Source organism: Eschrichtius robustus, chromosome 4 (assembly GCF_028021215.1).
Source record: "Eschrichtius robustus isolate mEscRob2 chromosome 4, mEscRob2.pri, whole genome shotgun sequence".
Lineage (NCBI taxonomy): Eukaryota > Metazoa > Chordata > Mammalia > Artiodactyla > Eschrichtiidae > Eschrichtius > Eschrichtius robustus.
Window position 1 is genome coordinate 74,177,246 of NC_090827.1, and position 27,326 is coordinate 74,204,571.

A 27,326-nucleotide genomic window follows, 5' to 3' on the forward strand; every position below is an offset into this window, starting at 1 on the left:
AGAACTAATAGTGAAAATAATAACTAAATTTTATTGTTTCATTAGTCTGTTTTAGAAGGTACCTAGTTTATTCCACTTCATGAAGTATTATAGTTATAGTCATTTTGATTGTATAGGTGAGACACTGAGGTGTAGAGAGCAATTTGTCCAATATTACACAATAGCACTTATAAAAGACAAACTTGGGATTTGAACCCTTGTCTCTCACCCTCCAGGGGACACATACCTAACTACTAGTTATGTTTCATCACTAGGATCCAAATACTTTGATTCTTGCTTAGTATCTCTAAACAGATGGGATCAAACATCTCTAAAGATGGGATCAAAGTATCAGTTTGCTTCTCAAGGAAATTATGCATAAAAAATCAATAGAAACATATCTTTGTCAGATGATTAATTCTATAAATGTTATTTTGTTAGTTACATCCTGCCCTTTTCTATTTGTATGTGTGTGTGAAGGGCCTGGGAGTCCTTTATTCAATAACAAATAGCAACTTACTCTCTACTTACTCTCTTTAAGCACTAATACTTGCACTGATAATACAGCTTCTCACAGAACTGACACTTCAGTGGGAAAAAAGAGATACTAAGCAAGTAAAATAACAAATATATAATGTTAGAAGCTATTTTTAAAATGCAATATGGGTAAGAGAACAGAGTAATGTTATTTTGTTACAATAATGAGAAGAGAGAATCTGAAAATATAAAAAGCAAGGAAAGACAAGTGAAACAATTGAGAAAGTCATTTAAAAATCTGGAAGAAGAGCTCTACAATTTAAGAGAATAAGAAAAAGATCTTTAGGTGAGAATACTTGACAATTTGAAGGAACAGCATAATTCCAGTGGCTGAAGACAAGGAAGCAACTAGGTAGAGACAGGAGATGAATTTGGAAAGTTGGTAATTTCATCTGCATTATGAGGACTCAGATCATGCATGGTTTTGTGGGACATGTTAATGTATTTAGATTTTTTTTAAAGTTTTGTGGAAAGGGAGTAGAGTTTCAGTTAAATGTGCCACACAACATTTTAAATCAACTATACTCCAATAAAAAAATTTTTTAAAAACCTGAAAAAAATAAAGTAGCAACATGTAGACAATAAAAAATTGTGCCAATAAATTTCAAGTTTAATAACCAATTTTTAAAATGAGTTGGCATTATAATTATCTCAATAGAAAATCTGATCTTGAGTGTAAAAAATGTAAATGTTAAAATGTTTTCTTAAAGCATATTTGCCATTTTCTAATATACTATAACTTTACTTCTCTAAGCCTTGTTATATTATCACATTAGTTCTTAGTTCTATAAAAATTTTAAATGTTATAACCTTTTTTACTTAAAAAAGCCAGAACCAAAAATAAAATATTTTTAGAAAATCACAGAAAGTTTTATTGCCCAAAGATACTTTTGAGAAAGTTAAATGCAGTTCAAAGCAAGAATCTATAAATAAAATTACATCCTCTCTTGGCTAAAGTGTTCACAACTGTAGACATAATATAGTTTTAACTTTTTGCATTCAAGAGGTATTATCTATTAATCCCAATGAAATATATTTTCCCTCTGGGTTTTGGTAGTTCCAAGCAGAATCTTTAAGAAAACAGAATGTAATGTGCTATTTTGTGGTCCTATACTGTTTCAGCAAAGTTGGGCTTGAGGTCAATTGATATGGCAGATATCAGAGGAATAAGTTTCTACTATCAGAAAAAAATATTTATCTATTCTTATCCAGATTGTATCATGATGTTCTCTTCAACCAGTATATCTATACTCTGGCTCCCAGTACATCTTATAGAACCATAGCTAAATCTAAGCTTCTGAACTCAACATTTTTAAGAACTAATTATGAGTAAGTGAAAAAATAAACTACATATCTGTGGATTAAATGTGCATATATGTTGTAATTACTTGATTTGACTTCTGCTTCTGGAATAGATAAAATAAATGACATTAGACTAAATCTCCCACTAATAACAGCTATAAAATCTGGTTAAAATACAAAAGCAGTGTTTGAAGGCATCAGGAATTAAACATGGTAGCAGGTATTAGAGAGACAAAGTTTTTGAAGGATGGGAAATATATTGATGTGAGTGCTAAATTTCCACCCATTCCCAGGCTTGAAATTGGATTATTCACTGTTCAGGGGCAACGAGCAAAAACATACAGTGATCTAGATCTTATAACAGTCTCACTGGGCTGAGGAGACAAAAATTGTCATTGAGGTCTAACAAATAAAGTATGACTTTATGGGTCAAGACACAGAGGAAAGGGAACCAGAGAGAAGCAAGTACAACATTTTGAATAAAATTTATATTTATTTGTTGACTCCAAAGATTCTCATTCTTAGGGTAATATTTGCAAATATCAAATCTATAGCAGCTTCTAAAAGCTAAGCAGAAATTTTAACAGCCTTATCACACTAGGGAGATGAAATTAGCACTTAGGGCTTTTCAAATATGAGAGGCCAAGTAAACATCCCAACTTTTCAGTTCAACCTTATAAGTGTTAGGCCCTGGGGAAAAAAGGCAAACTGGAAATTTATCAACATTGACTAGGAGGGTGATATGTCCATATTCTAATTACTGGAAGAAAATTAAATCCTTTCTGAAGGAAGATACTATTATGCAGAATCTGTATTACTTTTATTACGCAATTTCCAGCATGTAAACTAAAGCTTGCCTGTATTATAAGACAAAACTCAAAATATCAAAATTGTGAAAAGTGGATATAGAGAAAATAATAGGTATTGAACTTCTAAATCGTAAGGTATAGAATGTTTATTACAAGAAATTTTAAAATAAAGAATTTCACACAGAACAGGAATAAAAACAGCAAAAGGTGAATCTTAAAGCTAAAAAATGCAATAGTTGAAACTAAAATTCAGTAGAAGGGTTTAACATCTCATTAGACCCAGCAGAAAAGAGAATTTAAAAACTAGAATACGGATCAGTAGAATTAATAGAGATTGAAGCACAAAACAAAACATGAAGTTGAAAACAGAGGAAAAAAAACCCATGATGAAAAGATACAAGTGTATATGGAGTTGTATGAAGAGATAAGAGCAATAATAAAGCAAAAGTAAAACTTGAGATGGCACTGCCCATGGATAATCCAAAACCGATGAAATGCATTGTGGTAGTCTGCCTCCAAGTTGACTCACAGTGATACCCAACTCCTGGTATCTGTGCCTTTGTGCTGAGTGTTGGCTGGACCTGGGGGCGCACTTCTAACTAATAGAATGAAGGAGAATTAAAGGTTTCTGACTCTAAGACTAGGCCACAAGAGGCAGTGTGGCATCTTGTTCTCTCTTTTGGTCACTCATTCTGGGAGAAGCCAGCTGCATGAAGAGGGCTACAAAGCAAGGAACTGAAGCCCCTGCCAACTTCCATGGTTATAAGTGTGGATGTGTATCCTTCAGCAGTCAGACAACTGCTACCTCACCAACAGATTAACTGTAATTTCATGAGAGAGCTCAAGTCAGAACCACCCAGCTAAGCTACCCTTAGGTTTCTGATTTTTAGAAACTTCATGAGATAATAAATGCTTGTTTTGGAAGTAACTAACTAATTTGTTATTAAGCAAAAGATAACAAATTTTCAGACCAAAAGAAAAATGAAACTGATGGATGGAAAAAACAGTGCCTGAAAGCACTGTTTAGTCAGACAAAAGACCCTTTAAAGACCTAAAAAGTATAATTCACAGATTCTCTGAATAAAAAATAGGGCTCCTAAGAAGTATAAGGACATTATTCCTTAGGAGAAATATAAGATCTAAAAGTGCTTATTTTGAAGAAATCTACAGGTATTTTTTTTTTTTTTTTTGTCAAATGTGGTGGACAAAAAAAAGATTAATAGGAGATCTACAAAGTTTTAAAAGATTTCCATATTCAGCAAGATGCCAGGTTGAACTGTGTGAAACAGAAACAACACAAAATGAACAGAGTCCTATAGACATCCAAAATTCTACTGGCAGGAAATAGATTAAAAAAACTACTCAGCTATAAACACATGCTAACTTTCATGAAAAAGGAAATATTGTTCAGAAGATGGATCAAGACCAAAGAGTAATTTCAAGACACATGAAAAGTTATTTCCAGGTATAAGTAAAAGTGAATTATAGCCAAGGAATTTCCAACATAAGTCCTGCTTTCTAATTTGCCATCTATTTAAACAACTCAGTTAACTAACAAAAATTGTGTTCTCCTGATCTTCAAAAGACATTTTATCTCTTTCAAGAATGTATGTCTTCATGGAGTTTTATAACCAATAGGAAATTTAGAGATCCACTAATCTAACATTTGTGTAAAAGTTGAAAGCTTGTGTACGTACAGAATCAGGATCAAGACCCAGACTAATGTTGTCCATAAAAATGTCAGTATAAATTCAAGGAATGGCCTCCTGCCTTCATTATGGGTACATTTCTCAATCCAATGTGCAATTTCATTAACCTATATTAAACATTTTTCTCAATTATATAACTTGAGCATTTGTTGTGATAGTTTGTTGTGAGGATTAAATAAAACAAAACATTTAAAAGCTTAGAGAACCCACATGTTGTTCAAAGCATAGGTCCTCATTCTTGCATTTGGAATATCTGAGGTTCCTCCCTTTCACCTTCCACAGTGTCCAAAACAAAGAAAAGAAAAACAACAATGACCAAAAATAGCAGCAACAACAAAAACCACTCACCACACCATGAAATAAATTTTCTATTACTAAAACATGGAAAGGAAGAAAAAAATGAAAAAGAAAGGCTTAGAGGAGAGTTTCATTGGATCAGCCAAATTATTATTTAAAATTGGATGACATAAAAGCATACGGATGTATATAAGTATCAATAATTGCCAACATTTGAAACACCAAAACTGGGATGAATGAGCATTCAGTAAAGAATATGAGGCTAATACAATATATGCTTCATCTTCGTAAAGGAATAAATTATCAATTATAAATTGGCAGAAATGCCCATGATTTTTCAATAACATCATTAATAAGAAAGATTTGCCCTTCACTTGTTTTTATTTTAATAACATCTTTCTACTTATAATTAAAACTCAGTACCTTATTTTGGTTGATTAAAGATGGTTACAATTTGTTTGGCATTCCTCTAAGTGTCCTCTTCTTGAATCTTTGCAGGCTCTGTGGCTGCTCTGGCAAATGGTATACAGTGGAAGTGATTCTGTACCTGCTTTCAGATACTGGCTTCAAGAGACTGACATCTTCTTCCACTCTCAGAACATTTGCTCTTGGAATACTGCGCTACCAGGTAAGAAGTTCAACTATCCTGAGGCTATGATACCGAGGACACCAAGATAAAAGATGATGTGGAGAAACCAAAAGAAGAAACCCTGAGATAATGTGAAAAGAGGTGCCTAGCTAGTCGGCAACTGTTCCAGCCTCCGGTTGTTTGAGTTATCCCAAGTGAGAGGCTACATTTAGTGGAGCAGAAGCAAGTCTTTCCCTGTGGGCTCTGCCTAAATCCTGGATCCACAAAATACAGAGAATAATAACAAGATGGGTGTTGTATTAAGCCACTAAATTTGGTGATAGTTTGTTGTGTTACAATAGAGAAGGAGAGCACTGACCATAATAAAGTTTGGAATTAGGTATTAGTGAACATCCAGCACCTATTTAGGGAGTTTTCTTAACAATACCACGCCACCTCCAAATGTAAGAAAATGTGTCCCAACTTCAAATATGTCCTAAAATTTGTGATTAGGGCACAATTCCAATAGTCTTATTTGGAAAGCAAAGGTAAATTAGTAAAAGTTACCACAAATAGGAAAAATGAAAGATCCTTAGGAATATAGTCATCTTCCTACCTGTGTGGTTGATTATTACAAGAAGTAAGATAAACAGTTCAAAATGTCCTGCCAAGCTTTATATCCATCAGATATAATGATAGCTATTTATCAAAAATACCTTTGATGAGGAGCAATTCAGTCAACATATATATATTTACTGAGCATCTACAGTATGACAGACCCCATTAAAGGTATTGGAGAAAAAGTGGTAAACTAGGAGAAAAAGTACCTAACCTCATGGAATGTACACTCTAGTAGAGTGGACAGACAAAGGGACAAATACAGGACAAAGAAAATACTTTTAGGGTCAATAAGAGCTAAGAAATAAATTAGAAAGGTAGGAGATCACTGAGGAAAAAACTACGTTAAATAAAGTAGTGAGGGAGAGTCTCTTTGAGCACATGTCATGTAAGATAAGACTTAAAAATGAAAAAGAAACAATCAGATGAAGAGGAAGTTGTGGGGCACATTAGTGGAACTGGGGTCCAACATGTATAGTTCCACCCAAACTAATGAAAATAATTTCACATATTCTCACAACTGAGAAAAGATCAATGTGATTGGGGAAGGAGATGGAGGGGCACAAGTGTGAAGTGAGTTTAGTGATTCAGTAGAAGTGAATTATGCCCAACTGTATAGATCATAGTAAACGTTACATTTTTTCTGAGAGCTTTGGGAAACAACTCAAACTTTTTAGTAGAACAATGTGATCCAACTTACATTTTAAAAGATCACTTTTACTGCCATGTAGAGAAGAAGTTGAAGCAAATGGACAGGAGGTATCTCTAGTAATTCAGATAATAGTTAATAGCAACTCAAGATAAAGGACAATCATATAGTAAAAGCATCTAAAAATTGGCAGATATTTCCAAAATATAATCAGTATACAATTCAAATATGTAATCAATATATTTCAGAGCTATAATCAATAGGAAAGGATAGGAGGGAGCAATTGTTAGCTTAGAGAATTAGTTACTAATATAGTTACTAGTATAAATTATTACTACTTTTTTTTCAGATCTTTATTGGAGTATAAACACTTTACAATGTTGTGTTAGTTTCTGCTGTACAACAAAGTGAATCAGCTATACGTATACATATATTCCCATATCCCCTCCTCTTAAGCCTCCCTCCCACCCTCCCTATCCCCCCCCTCTAGGTCATCACAAAGCATCGAGTTGATCTCCTTGTGCTATGCGGCTGCTTCCCACTAGCCATCCGTTTTACATTTGGTAGTGTATATATGTCCATGCCACTCTCTCACTTCATCCCAGCTTCCCCTTCCCCCCACCCCGTGCCCTCAAGTCCATTCTCTACATCTGCGTCTTTATTCCTGCCCTGCTACTAGGTTCATCACTACCGCTTTTAAAAATTCTTCTATACATATGCGTTAGCATACGGTATTTGTTTTTCTCTTTCTGACTTACTTCACTCTGTATGACAGATTCCTATTAATAATAAATGATTATTTCTGAATTCCTGGCCTCAGGTGGGTGATAGTGGCATTTATTGAAAGGAGCAAGATATGCAATTTAAGAGAAACAGATAGTCAAAGGAGATGCCTGTGGAGAGAAAAGATAATTTTTGAGTCATCAGCATACAGATGACACTGGAATTCTTTGGAGTCAATGACATTACTGAGAAGTAATCAAAAAGAAATGAATAAAAGGACCAAGACCAAATTCTGAGGATCTCAACAATTAAAGGTTTGGTTTAGGAGGATGAGCTGGCAAAGAAGATTGAATAAGTGGTAAAAGGAAACCCCAATGAGGTGAATTTCGTAGAAGCCAAGTAAGAAGGTGGAAGGAAGATGCAGTCCACGGAACAAATAGGAGCTAGCAAAAATATGTTTTATGCTTGCAGGAACTATCAGCTGGCTATAAAGGAAGAGAATCTTGAGGGAGGAAACAGAAGATACGACAAAAAGAGTGAGCTCTTTGAAAAGGAACTGGATCCAAAGAATGCAGGGATGGACTAGCTTTTGATAAGAAGGGTAACACTCTAAACTGTGGTAGGACAGAAAGAGAAGATGGGTGTGGGATAGACAAATCTGTAGATTTTGTGGTGGAATGTTGAAGGAAATGGTTTCTGGTGGCTTCCACTTTCTCAATGAGTTAAAAGATGAATATTCAGCTCAGATTAAAGGTGAAGAAGTTTAGGGTTAAAAGAGAGAAGGAATATTTCATGGCATGAGAACATGAGCCCAACAAGAAAGCACTATAAGAGAGTTTAGTAGTCTTGATTACCTGCTTAAAATGTGTAATATGAAATGATTCACGTCAACCAAGCAGTTATGTGCTGTAATACAGATCTGGAGAAAATAAATGGATATTGGGGTTTATATCACTTTAATGTGTTCAGCTTAGTACTACGGATGCAAAATAAAAGTAAGAAATAATGACAATGATGGAGTATGAATTGTACGTTAGACTAGGAAAAATGAACACCAGAGAGTTCTGATTAATAATGATAAAGTGGTACAATAAGTGGACTAGAGATCTCGATGAAATCAAAGAATCACTGCAGTAAAGGTTCTTTAATAAGTAAACTGGATGAATAGGATATGATCAGAGAGAGAGAGAGAAAGACATTTTTGATATTGAGATTTCAGAAGTGGATCAGATATTATAACCTAAGCAAATTTATATAACTTGATATAAACTGATAAAAATCTAGAAGTGAATTAGAAAAGTATATTACTACCTTAGACTTAACCATACTGTTTCTAAGTGTTTTTTTAAATAAATACTCTGTAAATTTTGAAAAAACATCTGGTTAGAATTGCTAATATAAGTAGAGAGAAAGTGACCAACTAATTTATAAACAATATGTGGCATATAACCTGATGGGGTGAGGTCCTAAGTTAGGATCCTTTAATGTGATTATGTTCCATGAGCTGAGTATAATACGTGGAAAAGATATCAACTATAGTTATAATTTTAGAAGAGTTTTTTTTTTTTTTCTACAGAGGAAAAGATATTTTGGGTTTGTTTTTTAAATTTAAGTAATACATTTGATAACCAATACATATCATCTGGAAAAAATGAGTTAAAAATTTCTGAGTTTTGTTGCCATTTTGAGGTATATGAGAAAAAGCAAACACAGACAATGACATATTTGATTGTTCAAATGTAATGTAAGATGTGCCTCAGAGGAAACATAGACTCTATTCATAGAAGGTGCATGTCTCACTCCAAAACCAGAAATATGCAAGAAGTGTCATTTTCTTTATTTTTTGTAATTCAGTATAATTTTTATTTCAAGCTCCTATTCAGTGGAGATGGGAAAACTTAAAACCAGTCCATTTAAATTCCCTACCCTACTGCCAAGAATTGTGTGTACCCTGCAGAATGGCAAGGATTTTGTAGGTAATATCTTGTCCTCGTAGTCGTCAGTCTCTGTTGACATTCAGTGAAACATTCATCATTCTGAATGATCATCCATCACTGATCCATTCCAGTGCCTCTGCTTCATCCCATGTTAATGTCTGACTAATTTCTCTTACTTTCAGTAGCATTCCTTGTTGGCGTTCACTTTAGTGTTTCACACCATACTAGGACAGGAGAGTATCTCTGTGGATGTCACATGATGTCTAGTTTAATGCCAAATGCACTCTTAAGTTTGTGTAATTATTCAGGTACACCTATACTATACTGGTGCAAGGGAGAACCAAGTAAGCTCATTTCTAGACATTACATATATATTCCTAGAATTGGGTCTTTCTAACTTCCTAACGTTTACCAAGAAATATACACATTCACCATTTTTTGTTTTTGTTTTTTGTTTTTGCTTTTAGATTACACAAACCTAACTGGTTTCTCACTGTCCCGCTCCAATTGAGGCTCATCCCACTTGAATTCTAAACCCTCTTTCAAAGGGACTCTCCCACATCTAACCACTCCCTCTTTCGACTCTGATACTTTTCTTTTTCCATTCTGATCTAGTCCGAAGATAGAATACCTGGCTTTTATACCATAGATATTCTCTCCTATATTTATTTTTCAAAATGTGAGTTGCTTTTATTTTCCTCCAATTACAAGCCTTTTGAAACACAAAAAGCAGCTTTTGACCACTGCATTCTTTTAGCCAAATTAGCCCTCCTCTGAGTGAGGCAAAGGTCAAATCATGTAAGGAAACACAGAGAAATTATGGCTTAATATTTTGAAAGTTTTGTCTTGTCATGTGCTAATGATGTAGAACATCACTACTTAATATTTTCATATAAGCTATAAGCAATCCCCCAATTCTGTGAAAAGTGTTAGAAATCTTTTTTAAAACGAACTACAGATGCTAAGTATTTGAGGGGAGGGTTATGGGAGTGGGGAATACACACTGATAGAAAAACATGAGAGCTCTTGTGCTGTCGGCTGCACAGATTCCAGGTGTCCGCCCCTCTGGTGGGACGGGGCCAGGAGACACTCTCCTCAGCTCCTTGCCTGGGTGGGCAAGCCAGGCTCTAGGGCCGGCAGAAATCCTTGTTTGAGGGTCCAACCCAGTTCTCCGGTCACAGTGCTGCAACTGAGTGGAGTAGCTGCTTGGGACTACTGCTCGGGTGCTGCAGAAAGTCTTCCTGAAATCTGACAAGTTATCACTTTGGGATTGGTGGCCAGCTGCTCCTGACTTGGCCAGATGAATGCTCAGACTGCCCCAGTCTCTGAACTGAAGAGAACCAACACTATTAGCATATCTCTCACCACCATGAATGCAAGGTGTTTCAATGAAGAGTATAGGGAGGATATCTACAAATCCCAGACTGGCCTGTGCAAGTTCTGAGGAATGGTGGAATAACCCAATGTATCTGGGTGAACCTTTGGAGATAGCTGAGACAGAGCTACAACAGGGCAGTGGCTGACACCCAACTCATAGCCCATCTTCTCTAGCTGTGTGGCTGACAGGGTCATGGTGATCCGACTGGCTGTCAGGCCTGAGATTCTGAGGTGGGAGAGACGAATTCAGGACATTGGTCCACCTGAGATCTCCCAGTCCCACATAATATCAGTCAGCGAGAGCTCTTCCAGAGATCTCCGTCTCAACATTAAGACCCAGCTCCACTCAACGACCAGCAAGCTACAGTGCTGGACACCCCATGCCAAACAACTAGCAAGACAGGAACATAACCCCACCCATTAGCAGATAGGCTGCCTAAAATCACAATAAGTTCACAGACACACCAACACACACCAATGGACGCAGTCCTGCCCACCAGAAAGACAAGATCCAGCCTCATCCACCAGAACACAGGCACCAGTCCCCTCCACCAGGAAGCCTACACAACCCACTGAACCAACCTTACCCACTGGGGGCAGACACCAAAAACAACAGGAAGTATGAGCCTGCAGCCTGTGAAAAGGAGACCCCAAGCACAGTAAGTTAAGCAAAATGAGAAAACAAAGAAATACACAGCAAATGAAGGAGCAAGGTAAAAACCCACCAGACCAAACAAATGAAGAGGAAATAGGCAGTCTACCTGAAAAAGAATTCAGAGTAATGATAGTAAATATGATCCAAAATCTTGGAAATAGAATGGAGAAAATACAAGAAACGTTTAACAAGGACCTAGAAGAACTAAAGAGCAAACAAATAATGATGAACAACATAATGAATGAAATTAAAAATTCTCTAGGGGAATCAATAGCAGAATAACTGAGGCAGAACGGATAAGTGACCTGGAAGATAAAATAGTGGAAATAACTGCCACAGAGCAGAATGAAGAAAAAAGAATGAAAAGACTTGAGGACTGTCTCAGAGACCTCTGGGACAACATTAAATGCACCAGCATTCGAATTATAGGGGTCCTATAAGAAGAAGAGAAAAAGAAAGTATCTGAGATAATATTTGAAGAGATTATCAAAAACATCCCTAATATGTAAAAGAAATAGTCAATCAAGTCCAGGAAGCACAGAAAATCCCGTACTGGATAAATCCAAAGGGAAACACGCCAAGACACATATTAATCAAACTATCAAAAATTAAATACAAAGAAAAAATAATAAAAGCAGCAAAGGAAAAGCAACAAATAACATACAAGGGAATCCCCATAAGGTTAACAGCTAATCTTTCAGCAGAAACTCTGCAAGCCAGAAGGGAGTAGCAGGACATATTTAAAGTGATGAAAGGGAAAAATCTACAATGAAGTCTACTCTACCCAGCAAGGATCTCATTCAGATTCGATGGAGAAATTAAAACCTTTACAGACAAGCAAAAGCTAACAGAATTCAGCACCACCAAACGACCTTTACAACAAATTCTAAAGGAACTTCTCTGGAAGGAAAAGACCTACAATAACAAACCCAAAACAATTAAGAAAATGGTAATAGGAACATACATATCGATAATTATCTTAAATGTAAATGGATTAAATGCTCTAACCAAAAGACATAGACTGGTTGAAAGCATAAAAAAAACAAGACCCATACATATGCTGTCTACAAGAGACCCACTTCAGACCTAGGGACACATACAGATTGAAAGTGGGGGGATGGAAAAAGATATTCCATGCAAATGGAGATCAAAAGAAAGCTGGAGTAGCAATTCTCATATCAGACAAAACTGACTTTAAAATAAAGACTATTGCAAGAGAAAAAGAGGACACTGTCTAATGATCAAGGGATCAAGCCAAGAAGAAGATGTAACAATTGTAAATATTTATGCACCCACCCTAGGAGCACCTAAATACATAAGGCAAATGCTAACAGCCATAAAAGGGGAAATCGATGGTAATACAGTCATAGTAGGGGACTATAACACCTCACTTTCACCAATGGACAGATTATCCAAAATGAAAAAAATAAGGAAACACAAGCTTTAAATGATACATTAAACAAGATGGACTTAGTTGATATTTATAGGACATTCCATCCAAAAACAATAGAATACACTTTCTTCTAAAGTGATCATGGAACACTCTCCAGGATAGATCATGTCTTGGGTCACAAATCAAGTCTTGGTAAATTAAAGAATGTTGAAATTGTATCAAGTATCATTTACGACCGCAAATCAATCAATTTGAAACACCATATAAACAAATTGAAGGATAAAAACCATATGATCATCTCAACAGATGCAGAAAAAGCTTTCAACAAAATTCAACATCGATTTATGATAAAAACCCTCCAGAAAGTAGGCATAGAGGGAACTTACCTCAACATAAAAAAGGCCATTTATGACAAACCCACAGGCAATATCGTTCTCAATGGTAAAAACTTGAAACCATTTGCACTAAGATCAGGAAAAAGAGACGGTTGCCCACTCTCACCACCTTTATTCAACATAGTTTTGGAAGTTTTAGCCACAGCAATCAGAGAAGAAAAAGAAATAAAAGGAATCTAAATCGGAAAAGAAGTAAAGCTGTCACTGTTTGCAGATGACATGATACTATACTTAGAGAATCCTAAAGATGCTACCAGAAAACTACTAGAGCCAATCAATGAATTTGGTAAAGTAGCAGGATACAAAATTAATGCACAGAAATTTCTGGCATTCTTATACACTAATGATGAAAAATCTGACAGAGAAATTAAGGAAACACTCCCATTTACCATTGCAACAACAACAAGAAGTAAAATATCTAGGAATAAACATAACTAAGGGGACAAAAGTCCTGTATGCAGAAAACTATAAGACACTAATGAAAGAAATTAAAGATGGTACAAATAGATGGAGAGATATACTATGTTCTTGGATTGGAAGAATCAACATTGTGAAGATGACTATACTACCCAAAGCAATCTACAGATTCAATGCAATCCTTATCAAACTACCAATGGCATTTTTCACAGAACTAAAGCAAAAAAATTCACAATTTGTATGGAAACACAAAAGACCCCGAATAGCCAAAGCAATCTTGAGAAAGAAACATGGAGCTGGAGGAATCAGACTCTCTGACTTCAGACTATACTACAAAGATACATTAATGAAGACAGTATGGTACTGGCACAAAAACAGAAATATAGATCAATGGAACAGGATAGAAAGCCCAGAGATAAACCCATGCACATATGGTCACCTTATTTTTGATAAAGGAGGCAAGAATATACAGTGGAGAAAAGACAGCCTCTTTGATAAGTGGGGCTGGGAAAACTGGACAGCTACATGTAAAAGAAGGAAATTAGAACACTCCCTAACACCATACACAAAAATAAACTCAAAATGGATTAAAGACCTAAATGTAAGCCCAGACACTATCAAACTCTTAGAGGAAAAGATAGGCAGAACACTTTATGACATAAACCACAGCAAGATCCTTTTTGACCCACCTCCTAGAGAAATGGAAATAAAAACAAAAATGAACAAATGGGACTTAATGAAACTTAAAAGCTTTTGCACAGCAAGGGAAACCATAAACAAGACAAAAAGACAACCCTCAGAATGGGAGAAAATATTTGCAAATGAAGCAACTGACAAAGGATTAATCTCCAAAATGTACAAGCAGCTCATGCAGCTCAATATCAAAAAAACAAAGAACCCAATCCAAAAATGGGCAGAAGACCTAAATAAACATTTCTCCAAAGAAGAGAAACGTCTAATTCTCTTCTTTGCCAACAAACACATGAAAGGATGCTCAACATCACTTATCATTAGAGAAATGCAAAACAAAACTACAATGAGGTATCATCTCACACCGGTCAGATTGGCCATCATCAAAAAGTCTACAAACAATAAATGCTGGAGAGCGTGTGGAGAAAAAGGAACCCTCTTGCACTGTTGCTGGGAATGCAAATTGATACAGCCATTATGCAGAACAATATGGAGGTTTCTTAAAATACTAAAAATAGTACTACCATACGACCCAGCAATCCCACTACTGGGCATATACCCTGAGAAAACCATAATTCAAAAAGAGCCATGTACCACAATGTTCATTGTAGCACTATTTACAATAGCCAGGATATGGAAGCAACCTAAATGTCCATAAACAGATGAATCAATAAAGAAGATGTGGCACATATATACAATGGAATATTACTCAGCCATAAAAGGAAACGAAATTGAGTTATTTGTACTGGGGTGGATGGACCTAGAGTCTGTCATACAGAGTGAAGTAATTCAGAAAGATAAAAACAAATACTGTATGCTAACCCATATATATGGAATTAAAAAAAAAAAAAGGTCCTGAAGAACCTAGGGGCAGGACAGGAATAAAGATGCAGATGTAGAAAATCGACCTGGGGATACAGGGAGGGGAAAGTGTAAGCTGGGATGAAGTGAGAGAGTGGCATGGACATATATACACTACCAAATGTAGAATGTATGGCTGGGTGGAAGCATCTCCATAGCACGGGGAGATCAGCTTGGTGCTTTGTGACCACCTAGAGGGGTGAGATAGGGAGGGTGGGAGCGAGAAGCAAGAGGGAGGGGATAGGGGGATATGTGTATATGTATGGCTGATTCACTTTGTTATATAGCAGAAGCTAAGGCACCATTGTAGGGCAAATATACTCCAATAAAGATAGTGAAAAAAACCCTCATGAATAATAAACATAGAAGAAAAGATTGCTATGATGTTATGCCAACTTTAACCAAACAATTATTAAGACCTGGGCAAAAATGCAAGTAAATATACTAGATTATCTGTGCTATGTCTGATATAATTGATAACATTGTGCCTCTGTGTTATGTGATAAACTACATTTAAGTAACAGGTTGTTTAGACAGAATAAAAAGGGTTAGCTCTGACCATGTCATAAAGCTCTGGCATAGAGTCCAATGGGGGATATGAAAGTTTTGATATGAAAGCTATATACTAGTACTGGAGTCACAGTACTGAAAGATTAATGGTCATATTCTCAAGTTATTACCATATATGATAATCTGAAATAAGAGAATATGCTTTTTAGGTGGTCGAATGAATACGCTTAGATTAAAACCATGTTATTATAATATCCTTCAGTATGTCAAACTCAATAATGAGAGGTGTCAAAAAATATTCCCTTTAGGTCTAATCCTATCTATCTTTTTCCTCTTTCTCCTTTCTCTTTTCTCTCCAAAACAAGGTCCTTTTGACCCCAGAGACTTATTGAATATTGTTATTCCTTCTTTGAACACTCCCCCCAATCTGTATTCTTTCTGTGGAGTTGACAACTAATCATCCCATCTTTTATCACTATAACACACACTTTGATCTCTGTGTAGGTTTTTTAAGAATCTTTGTTCTAACTATTTCTCCTGCCTTAATTATTCTGACTTTAGAATTCTCCTGTGGTTGACTTCCTGAGCCCCTCAAGGAGAACTTTATCATTTCAATACCAGTGCCTGTTTCCACCATTGTGGTCAATTACTAAATCATTATATCCTTTTATTTTCTTCATACCTCTTATTAATAGCCATTATTTTGAGTATTTTTAATGTTTATTTTCTGTTTCTTTTCACTGGGGTAAAGTTACAAACCTCACAAAACATTGTTAATAGTTTAATTTAGTCAATTATCTTTTTAAAGAGATGTAAGTAATAAAGGGAAAAGCCTTTATATTTTCAAAAGCTGTTGCCATTTTTTCTGTGCTTCATTTCTTTGTGTAGATCTAGATTTTGATCTGGTATTGCCTTCCCTCTGCCCTTCCTTCTTTATAGTACAGCTCCACTGGTGATGAAATCTTTCAGCACTTTTATATCTGAAAAAGTATTTATTATTTCTTAGTTTTTTGAAGGAAAGTTTTGCTGGATATAGAATCCCAGATTGACAGTTTCCCCCATTATTTTCAAGATGTTACTTTCTGCATGCATCCTCAATGGGGCAATACCACCCTCAAGGGAGTGAAAGTTTATTCTTGGGGTGTGGGGGGGGTCATATGAAATGATTTGTGTCTCTCAAAAGAGCCACAGTACATACAATATATATATAATATTGAACAAATATCTGTATGTATATCTATATACCTTACATCTGAAGTATTGAGATTTCATCAGGCAGGATTGATCAGGAAAAAATATATATTTAAAAAGTCTTCTGTGTGAGAGGGATAATGAAGACAAAGTGGAAGAACACTGCTCAATTGTCTTCCTACTTGCATCATTCTGATAAGAAATCTGCTACATCTCTATATATTTGCTCCTCTGTACTTATTTCAGAGCAATATGATTATATTATGATTTGAGGTAGTTTTCTTCGTATTTATTTGTTTGGGATTTGTTGAGATTCTGATCCGTGGATTTATTATTTTCATAAAATTGGAAAAATTCTAGCCGTTATTACTTCAAATATTTTCTGCCCTTCCCCTTTTTCATGGACCCCAATCACATATATATTAGGCAACTTGAAGTTGTTCCACAGATTTTCTTTCTCTGTCTCGTTTTGGATAGTTTCTTTAACTATCTTTTCAAGTTCACTAATCTTTTCTTCTCCATTATCTAATCTTCTATTAATTTCATGTGTGATTAAGATAATTATGTATGTGTGTGTGTTAATTTGAGTAAAAAGAACAGAAGCATAAAATTTCATGTCTTAATAATGTTAATATTCAAAGTCAGAAATTAACACATCCCTTCATAGAGGCCAAAAATTTCATGGGTGACTCTAATGCAGATGGCTATGCTTAGGGACAATAATTAAACTCATGAATTAATTATAGCCCTTCATTTGTTAAGCCATATTACAATGGGATTCTAAATTCTATTCTCACATGTGTTTAAGAAGAGTAAGATCATATTATAAACAATTCATTTAGACTTAAAGCCACATCTACATAAACAAATGAATAAAAGGTGATTTGATTTGAAATTTTAAAAAATATAATGCATACCATATGACCAAGATCTGTTTGAAAAGAATAATGAAAATGAAAGCAAGTTATAAAAGCTGGATAGTGAGGCTAAGAAAATTATATCAATAATCCCTAGCTAAATAATATAGTCACAAGTGGGAACTTCCTAGCATTTATAATGAAGAAGAAAGTGAGGTGTGTGCCATTTGTCTTGTTTAGAAAATTATATTACTAAACCTATGAATCTATACATAAAAGTCATTGAGATCAAAACAAATGATATCCTTAGAGTAGTTATATTTTTAAAAGCAGTGACTTTTCTCATGCATATTGCTTCTACAACATTGTCTAATTGCTACTACTCTAAAATGTAGGAAGTACCACTGTCAGATGGTTTGTCTCCATGGTGAAATAAAATATGAAGAGACTCCAATGTGCATTTGACATAGCCCTTAGACCTATAAATTTTTAAACTTTTTTGTTGTATATTGAAGCACTCTTATTAAAAGATATATATTATTGTTAATAACTTTGGTTTTGATGTCATTACATTTACATGATGTCCATAATACTAAAAGAAGTGTAGTGTCAGCACTCTGGATGGTGTTAGACCACCTATTTTCCATGACAAGAGAAAAGCGTTTATCCAAAATATATATTGAATACTTCATATCCAAGTAAGGAAGAAATGCAACCATGAAGCACTCCTTAAAATTATAGGAATTTACTTTGCTAGAAAGAATTGCTAGCTCCATTCTTTCCTAACCTACATATAAATAATTCCTGTTAGTGGAGCTCTAAATAAATAAGCACATGCTAGATCAATCACTGCACAGATGGTACTGCATTTATTTTTGACCAATGTTTTACTAAGTAAAAAAGAGGTAACAAAGGCCGAAAATAAACTTAGACCAGAAATCTTCTTATTTCTTCCACAGGATATCTTCTTTGTAAAAGAAGGAGCTGGTGTGAATTTTGAGCGGAGAGTTAACAGCTAATGGCTCTGCATTTTGGAGAACAAGTAGCTACCTTTTGAACATGAGATAGACTATACTTTGGGAACAGCCTCTGCTACAATCATTCCTTTGAGGTGTTTCTCTTTGAGAAGATGTGTTTGGGATACAAATTGAGGACAGAAGGTATACTCCTTTTTACTTTAAAAGAGGGATTATCAGCAAAGCTCAAGCATGCATTTGACTTCTTAGTGAAATGTCTTTGTCCACTTCTTTGGGGGGATTGTTTTTATAGTAATTCATGTTGCTCTGATAAAATGACCTGGATTGTCATTACTGTTTTCAGGTGAGATTCTTGAGATTGGATTTCCAGGTTATTTAGCACTAAATAATTTCCAACTATAGTTGTAATCTGTTTAGACTTGTGAAATCTTAAATTACCATCCAGGTATAAATGAGCAAACATTTTATTAAAAAATGAAGAGCTTTATGACACCACCTTTCCTTGGAAAATGGAGCCACCTGAGCTTTTCTAATAGCTGGTGACATCCATTAGTGGTTTTCTCTGAAATTGAAAACATTTTCCATCTGTTCATACACACTCGTTACAAAGTAGTTAAGAGCCTGTGGGATCACAAAGGCACGTTTTGGCAAATTACAAAATATCAAAATGAGTTATTGAAGAGGAAGCAATGACTATAAAATAAGCTGCTCAAACCTGCAATTGTCAGGTTTTGTGTAAGAAAAGACATCTGTATGCTAAAATCTAGTTTACCTTTTAATACCTGGGACTCTTCCATTTGATAGAACTTATTTCTGTGCCTATGACCCCAATTTTTCCATCTAAGGGAATCTGTAATTTTGTGGATTTTCAAAAATAAAGACTTTTTTTTCAGTCTTGAGGAAACTGCTACTTAATCATTTCTTTTCAGAGGAACACAAGGAAGCAATGGACTTAAATAAAGGCAGTAGAGGAATCAGACGAGCACCAAGAATATTTTGATTGTCAGTTGACTAAATAATGGAAAATAAGCAGCGATAGTGATAGAGGCCCTTCATGTGAATGCCTTCAGGAAGAGAATACATAGCCATTTCTGCTGGATGCTAAAGACATTCTCTTGCCACATGGAAGTTCCAGATGATCTTTGGCAGATGTTTCAGTGATTTCTTTTTCTGCCTTATCCAATAATATATCAATAAAGTTCAAACTAAGGTGCAAAACAGAGCACAGCAGTAACAATCTCTGTGAGACAAGAGAAGTGAGGGCTTGGATGGTGACAATATAAGAGCTGAAAATGAAGCAGAGACAAAACACAACATGGCTTCAAAAAGAAAACCTTATTTAGTTTGCAGTGTTTCCTAACACTTATCTGCAAATATCTACATAGATATAAAACTACAGATATTTTCTCTTTTAAAAATAATACGTTTTTATATGTTAGAATATTTTTTAAAAATACTTATGTAAATAATGTTTATTTTTATAGCATTGTATAGGATGAATATTAAAATTTGATAAATGAAAGAAATGTTATTTAAGATTAAATCCTCCCAAGGCAATTTTGTCAATGCAATTTATATTGCATGAACTCTTTATTAAGAAGTGGGAAGAAAGAAAAGAAGGAAAAAAGGAAAGAAGGAAGGGGGAAGGGTGGAGGGAGGAATGGGAAATGGAAGGAGGGAGGGAAGAAAGAACGGAGGGAGGGGAAAAGGAAAGGAGGGAATAAAGCAAATACTTATTAAGCAAATATATGAACTTGTAATACCATAATCTCTAGCATTCACCATTTAACATCATGCTCAAACAACTTTTCAAATGTTTTTAGCGATAGAAATCAAAATGAAACTGGAAGAAGAATCACAAAGAATTTTCAACACCATTTCTCAGTGTTGGGCTTTATGGTTGTTCCTAATGCAAGCCTCGTTAATTATAACAAAGATTAGTTTTAATACTTATACATTTTAATTTTCGTTTGCCAGTCAAATTGATTTTAATGGCCTTCAATATAATAGAATAAGTTCAAATTGTCTGTTAGAGAGCTAATATGTCTGCTATCCCCAAAAACATTCCCTAAGAAAACAAAAAGTCAAAAGACTCCACAGTTAAATATGTAAGAACTCTCATCAGAAAGTATTTGGAAGTTTTGATGTGTACAAGGAGTGTTGATTCATGAAAGTATCAATACTTTTGTGTTTCTTTCAAGATTCCTTTCCTTTTCTACACTAAACATTCAATATTCCCTTCTATTTTCTACACCCTTTCACCCATAATACAGTACCTAATATACCTTTCTATCCCCCTGTTTTCCATACCACTCCTAAACAATTAACCAAAAGAGGAAATAAGAAAGAAACCAGAGACCTACAAGATGGCGGAAGAGTAAGACTTAGAGATCACCTTTCTCGCCACAAATATATCAGAAATACATCTACATGTGGAACAATTCCTACAGAACACCTACTGAATGCTGGCAGAAGACCTCAGAACTTCCCAAAAGGCAAGAAACTCCCCATGTACCTGGGTAGGGCAAAAGAAAAAAAAAAAAACAGAGACAAAAGAATAGGGATGGGACCTGCACCACTGGGAAGGAGCTGTGAAGGAGGAAAAGATTCCACACACTAGGAAGCCCCTTCACTGGCGGAGGTGGGGGGTGGCAGGGGGGAAGCTTCAGAGCCACAGAGGAGAGCACAGCAACAGGGGTGCAGAGGGCAAAGTGGAGAGATTCCCCCACAGAGGATCAGTGCCAACCAGCACTCACCAGCCCGAGAGGCCTGTCGGCTCACCCGCCGGCTGGGACAGGTTGGGGCTGGGAGCTGAGGCTCGGGCTTCGGAGGTCAGATCCCAGGGAGAGGACTGGGGTTGGTTGCATGAACACAGCCTGATGGGGGCTAGTGCGCCACAGCAGGCTGGGAGGGAGTCCGGGGAAAAGGCTGGACCTGCCTAACAGGCAAGAGACCATTGTTTCGGGGTGCGCGAGGAGAAGGGATGCAGAGCACTACCTAAAGGAGTTCCAGGGACGGGTGCGAGCCGCGGCTATCAGCACGGACCCCAGAGATGGGCATGAAACGCTAAGGCTGCTGCTACAGCCACCAAGGAGCCTGTGTGTAAGCACAGGTCACTATCCACACCTCCCCTCCCAGGAGCCTGTGCAGCCCACCACTGCCAGGGTCCCGTGATCCAGGGACAACTTCCCCGGGAGGACACACGGCAGGCCTCAGCCTATTGCAACAGCATGCCGGCCTCTGCCACCACAGGCTCGCATCATAATCCATACCCCTCCCTCCCCCCCCCCCCCCCGGCCTGAGTGAGACAGAGGCTCCTAATCAGCTGCTACTTTAACCCCACCGACCTGTCTGAGCGAAGAACAGACAACCTCAGGAGACCCACACGCAGAGCTGGGGCCAAATCCAAAGCTGAAGCCCAGGAGCTGTGCGAACAAAGAAGAGAAAGGGAAATCTCTCCCAGCAGCCTCAGGAGCAGTGGATTAAATCTCCACAATCAACTTGATGTACCTTGTATCTGTGGAATACCTGAATAGATAACAAACCATCCCAAAATTGAGGCAGTGGACTTTGGGAGCAACGATATATATATATTTTTCCTTTTTCTCTTTTTGTAAGTGTGTATGTGTATGCTTCTTTGTGTGATTTTGTCTGTATAGATTTGTTTTTATCATTTGTCCTAGGGTTCTGTTTGTTGGGTTTTTCTTTTTTTGTTTTGTAGTATAGTTTTTAGCGCTTATTATCTTTGGTGTATTTGTTTTCTGGTTCGGTTGCTCTCTTCTTTCTTTCTTTTTTTTATTATTTTTAATTTTTTTATTCTTATAATTATTTTTTATTTTAATAACTTTTTCTTTCTTTTTTCCTTTCTTCCTTTCTTTCTTTCTTTCTCTCTTTCTTTCTCTCTTTTTTTCTCCCTTTTCTTCTGAGCCATGTGGCTGACAGGGTCTTGGTGCACCGGCCAGGTGTCAGGCCTGTGCCTTTGAGGTTGAGCCGAGTTCAGGACATTGGTCCACCAGAGACCTCCCAGCTCCACATAATATCAAATGGCAAAATCTCTCCCAGAAATCTCCATCTCAATGCTAAGACCCAGCTTCACTCAATGACCAGCAAGCTAAAGTGCTGGACACCCTAGGCCAAACAACTAGCAAGACAGGAACACAACCCCACCCATTATCAGAGAGGCTGACTAAAATCATATTAAGTTCACAGACACCCCAAAAGACACCACTGGATGTGGTTCTGCCCACCAGAAAAACAAGATCCAGCCTCATCCACCAGAACACAGGCACCAGTCCCCCCCACCAGGAAGCCTACATAACCCACTGAACCAGACTAACCTACTGGGGGCAGACACCAAAAACAACGGGAACTATGAACCTGCAGCCTGTGAAAAGTAGACCCCAAGAACAGTAAGATAAGCAAAATGAGAAGACAGAGGAACACACAGCAGATGAAGGAGCAAGGTAAAAACCCACCAGACCAAACAAATGAAGAGGAAATAGGCAGTCTACCTGAAAAAGAATTCAGAGTAATGATAGTAAAGATGATCCAGTATCATGGAAATAGAATGGAGAAAATATAAGAAACACTTAACAAAGACCTAGAAGAACTAAAGAGCAAATAAACAATGATGAAAAACACAATAAATGAAATTAAAAATTCTCTAGAAGGAATCAATAGCAGAATAACTGAGGCAGAAGAACGAATAAGTGACCTGGAAGATAAAATAGTGGAAATAACTGCCACAGAGCAGAATAAAGAAAAAAGAATGAAAAGAATTCAGGACTATCTCAGAGACCTCTGGGACAACATTAAACACACCAACATTCGAATTATAGGCGTCCCGAAAGAAGAAGAGAAAAAGAAAGGGTCTGAGCTAATATTTGGAGAGATCATAGTTGAAAACTTCCCTAACATGGGAAAGGAAATAGTCAGTCAAGTCCAGGAAGCGCAGAGAGTCCCATACAGGATAAATCCAAGGAGAAACACGCCAAAACACATACTAATCAAACTATCAAATATTAAATTCAAAGAAAAAATATTACAAGCAGCAAGGGAAAAACAACAAATAACATACAAGGGAATCCCCATAAGGTTAACAGCTGATCTTTCAGCAGAAACTCTGCAAGCCAGAAGGGAGTGGCAGGACATATTTAAAGTGAAGAAAGAGAAAAACCTACAACCAAGATTACCCTAACCAGCAAGGATCTCATTCAGATTCGACAGAGAAATTAAAATCTTTACAGACAAGCAAAAGCTAAGAGAATTCAGCATCACAAAACCAGCTTTGCAAACCAGCTTTGCAATTTGTTGTAGCTGTACAACAAATGCTAAAAGAACTTCTCTAGGCAGGAAACACAAGAGAAAGAAAAGACCTAAAATAACAAATCCAAAACAATTAAGAAAATGGTAATAGGATCATACATATCGATAATTACCTTAAGCGTAAATGGATTAAATGCTGCAACCAAAAGACATAGACTGGCTCAATGGATACAAAAACAAGACTTGTATATATGCTGTCTACAAGAGACCCATTTCAGACCTAGAGACACATACAGACTGAAACTGAGGGTATGGAAAAACATATTCCATGCAAATGGAAATCAAAAGAAAGCTAGAGTAGCAATTCTAATATCAGAAAAGATAGACGTTAAAATAAAGACTATTACAAGAGACAAAGGAGGACACTACATAATGATCAAGGGATCAATCAAAGAAGAAGACATAACAATTGTTAAATATTTATGCACCCAACAGGGGAGCACCTCAATACATAAGGCAAATGCTAACAGCCAAAAAAGGGGAAATCGACAGTAACACAATCATAGTAGAGGACTTTAGCACCCCACTTTCACCAAAGGACAGATCATCCAGTATGAAAATAAATAAGGAAACACAAGCTTGAAATGATACATTAAACAAGAGGGATTTAATTGATATTTATAGGATATTCCATTCAAAAAAAAGAATACACTTTCTTCTCAAGTGCTCATGGAACATTCTCCAGGATAGATCATATCTTGGGTCACAAATCAAGCCATGGTAAATTTAAGAAAATTTAAATCGTATCAAGTATCTTTTCTGACCACAGTGCTATGAGACTAGATATCAACTACAGGAAAAAATCTATAAAAACGACAAACACATGGAGGCTAAACAATACACAACTTAATAACCAAAAGATCACTAAAGGAATCAAAGAGGAATTCAAAAAATACCTAGAAAAAAATGGCAATGAAAACACGACGACCCAAAACCTATGAGATGCAGCAAAAGCAGTTATAAGAGGGACGTTTATAGCAATACAATCCCACCTCAAGAAACAAGAAACATCTCAAATAAACAACCTAACCTTACACCTAAAGCAATTAGAGAAAGAAGAACAAAAACCACCAATGTTAGCAGAAGGGAAGAAATCATAAAGATCAAATCAGAAATAAAAGAAAAAGAAATGAAGGAAACTATAGCAAAGACCAACCAAACCAAAAGCTGGTTCTTTGAGAAGATAAACAAAATTGATAAACCATTAGCCAGACTCATCAAGAAAAAAAGGGAGAAGAATCAAATTAATAGACTTAGAAATGAAAAAGGAGAAGTAACCACTGACACTGCAGAAATACAAAGGATCATGAGAGATTACTACAAGCAACTCTATGCCAATAAAATGGACAACCTGGAAGAAATGGACAAATTCTTAGAAAAGCACAACCTTCTGAGACTGAACCAGGAAGAAATAGAAAATATAAACAGACCAATCAAAACACTGAAATTGAGACTGTGATTAAAAATCTTCCAACAAAAAAAGGCCAGGACCAGATGGCTTCACAGGAGAATTCTATCAAACATTTAGGGAAGAGCTAACATCTCTGCTTGTCAAACACTTCCAAAATATAGCAGAGGGAGGAACACTCCCAAACTCATCCTACGAGGCCACCATCACCCTGATACCAAAAAGCAGACAAAGATGTCACAAAGAAAGAATACTACAGGCCAATATCCCTGATGAACATAGATGCAAAAATCCTCAACAAAATACTAGCAAACAGAATCCAACAGCACATTAAAAGGATCATACACCATGACCAAGTGGGGTTTATCCCAGGAATGCAAGGATTCTTCAATATATGCAAATCAATCAATGTGATACACCATATTAACAAATTGAAGGAGAAAAACCAAATGATCATCTCAATAGATGCAGAGAAAGCTTTCAACAAAATTCAACACCCATTTATGATAAAAACCCTCCAGAAAGTAGGCATATAGGGAACTTTCCTCAACATAATAAAGGCCATATATGACAAACCCACAGCCAACATCATCCTCAATGGTGAAAAACTGAAACCATTTCCACTAAGATCAGGAACAAGACAAGGTTGCGCACTCTCACCACTATTATTCAACATAGTTTTGGAAGTTTTAGCCACAGCAATCAGAGAAGAAAAAGAAATAAAAGGAATCCAAATCAGAAAAGAAGAAGTAAAGCTGTCACTGTTTGCAGATGACATGATACTATACATAGAGAATCCTAAAAATGCTACCAAAAAACTACTAGAGCTAATCAATGAATTTGGTAAAGTAGCAGGATACAAAATTAATGCACAGAAATCTCTTGCATTCCTATACACTAATGGTGAAAAAGCTGAAACAGAAATTAAGGAAACACTCCCATTTACCATTGCAACAAAAGGAACAAAATACCTAGGAATAAAGCTACCTAAGGAGACAAAAGACCTGTATGCAGAAAACTGTAAGACACTGATGAAAGAAATTAAAGATGATGCAAACAGATGGAGAGATATACCATGTTCTTGGATTGGAAGAATCAACACTGTGAAAATGACTCTACTACCCAAAGCAATCTACAGATTCAATGCAATCCTTATCAAACTACCAATGGCATTTTTCACAGAAGTAAAGCAAAAAAATTCACAATTTTTATGGAAACATAAAAGACCCCAAATAGCCCAAGCACTCTTGAGAAAGAGAAACGGAGCTAGAGGAATCAGACTCCCAGACCTCAGACTGTACTTCAAAGCTACAGTAATGAAGACAGTATGGTACTGCCACAAGAACGGAAATATAGATCAATGGAACAGGATAGAAAGGCCAGATATAAACCCACACACATATGGTCACCTTATTTTTGATAAAGGAGGAAAGAATATACAATGGAGAAAAGACAGCCTCTTCAATAAGTGGTGCTGGGAAAAGTGGACAGCTACATGTCAAAGAAGGAAATTAGAACACTCTTTAACACCATACACAAAAATAAACTCAAAATCAATTAAAGACCTAAATGTAAGGGCAGACACTCTAAAACTCTTAGAGGAAAACATATGCAGAACACTCTATGACATAAATCACGGCAAGATCCTTTTTGACCCACCTCCTAGAGAAAAGGAAATAAAAACAAAAATAAACAAATGGGACCTAATGAAACTTAAAAGCTTTTGCACAGCAAAGGAAACCATAAACAAGCTGAAAAGACAACCCTCAGGATGGGAGAAAATATTTGCAAATGAAGCAACTGACAAAGGATTAATCTCCAAAATGTGCAAGCAGCTCATGCAGCTCAATATTAAAAAAACAAACAACCCAATCCAAAAATGGGCAGAAGACCTAAATAGTCACTTCTCCAAAGAAGATTTACAGATTGCCAACAAACAGATGAAAGAATGCTCAACACCACTAATCATTAGAGAAATGCAAATCAAAACTACTATGAGGTATCACCTCACACCAGTCAGAATGGCCATCATAAAAAAATGTACAAACAATAAATGCTGGAGAGGGTGTGGAGAAAAGCATACCCTCTTGCAGTGTTGGTAGGAATGTAAATTGATACAGTCACTATGGAGAATAGTATGGA

At 36.3% G+C, this 27,326-nt stretch overlaps 1 pseudogene; it reads right to left on the reverse strand.

Annotated features, from left to right (window-relative positions):
• LOC137763483 (retinoic acid receptor RXR-gamma pseudogene) overlaps positions 1-27,326 on the reverse strand; it is a 49,881-nt pseudogene that overhangs the window by 15,439 nt on the left and 7,116 nt on the right.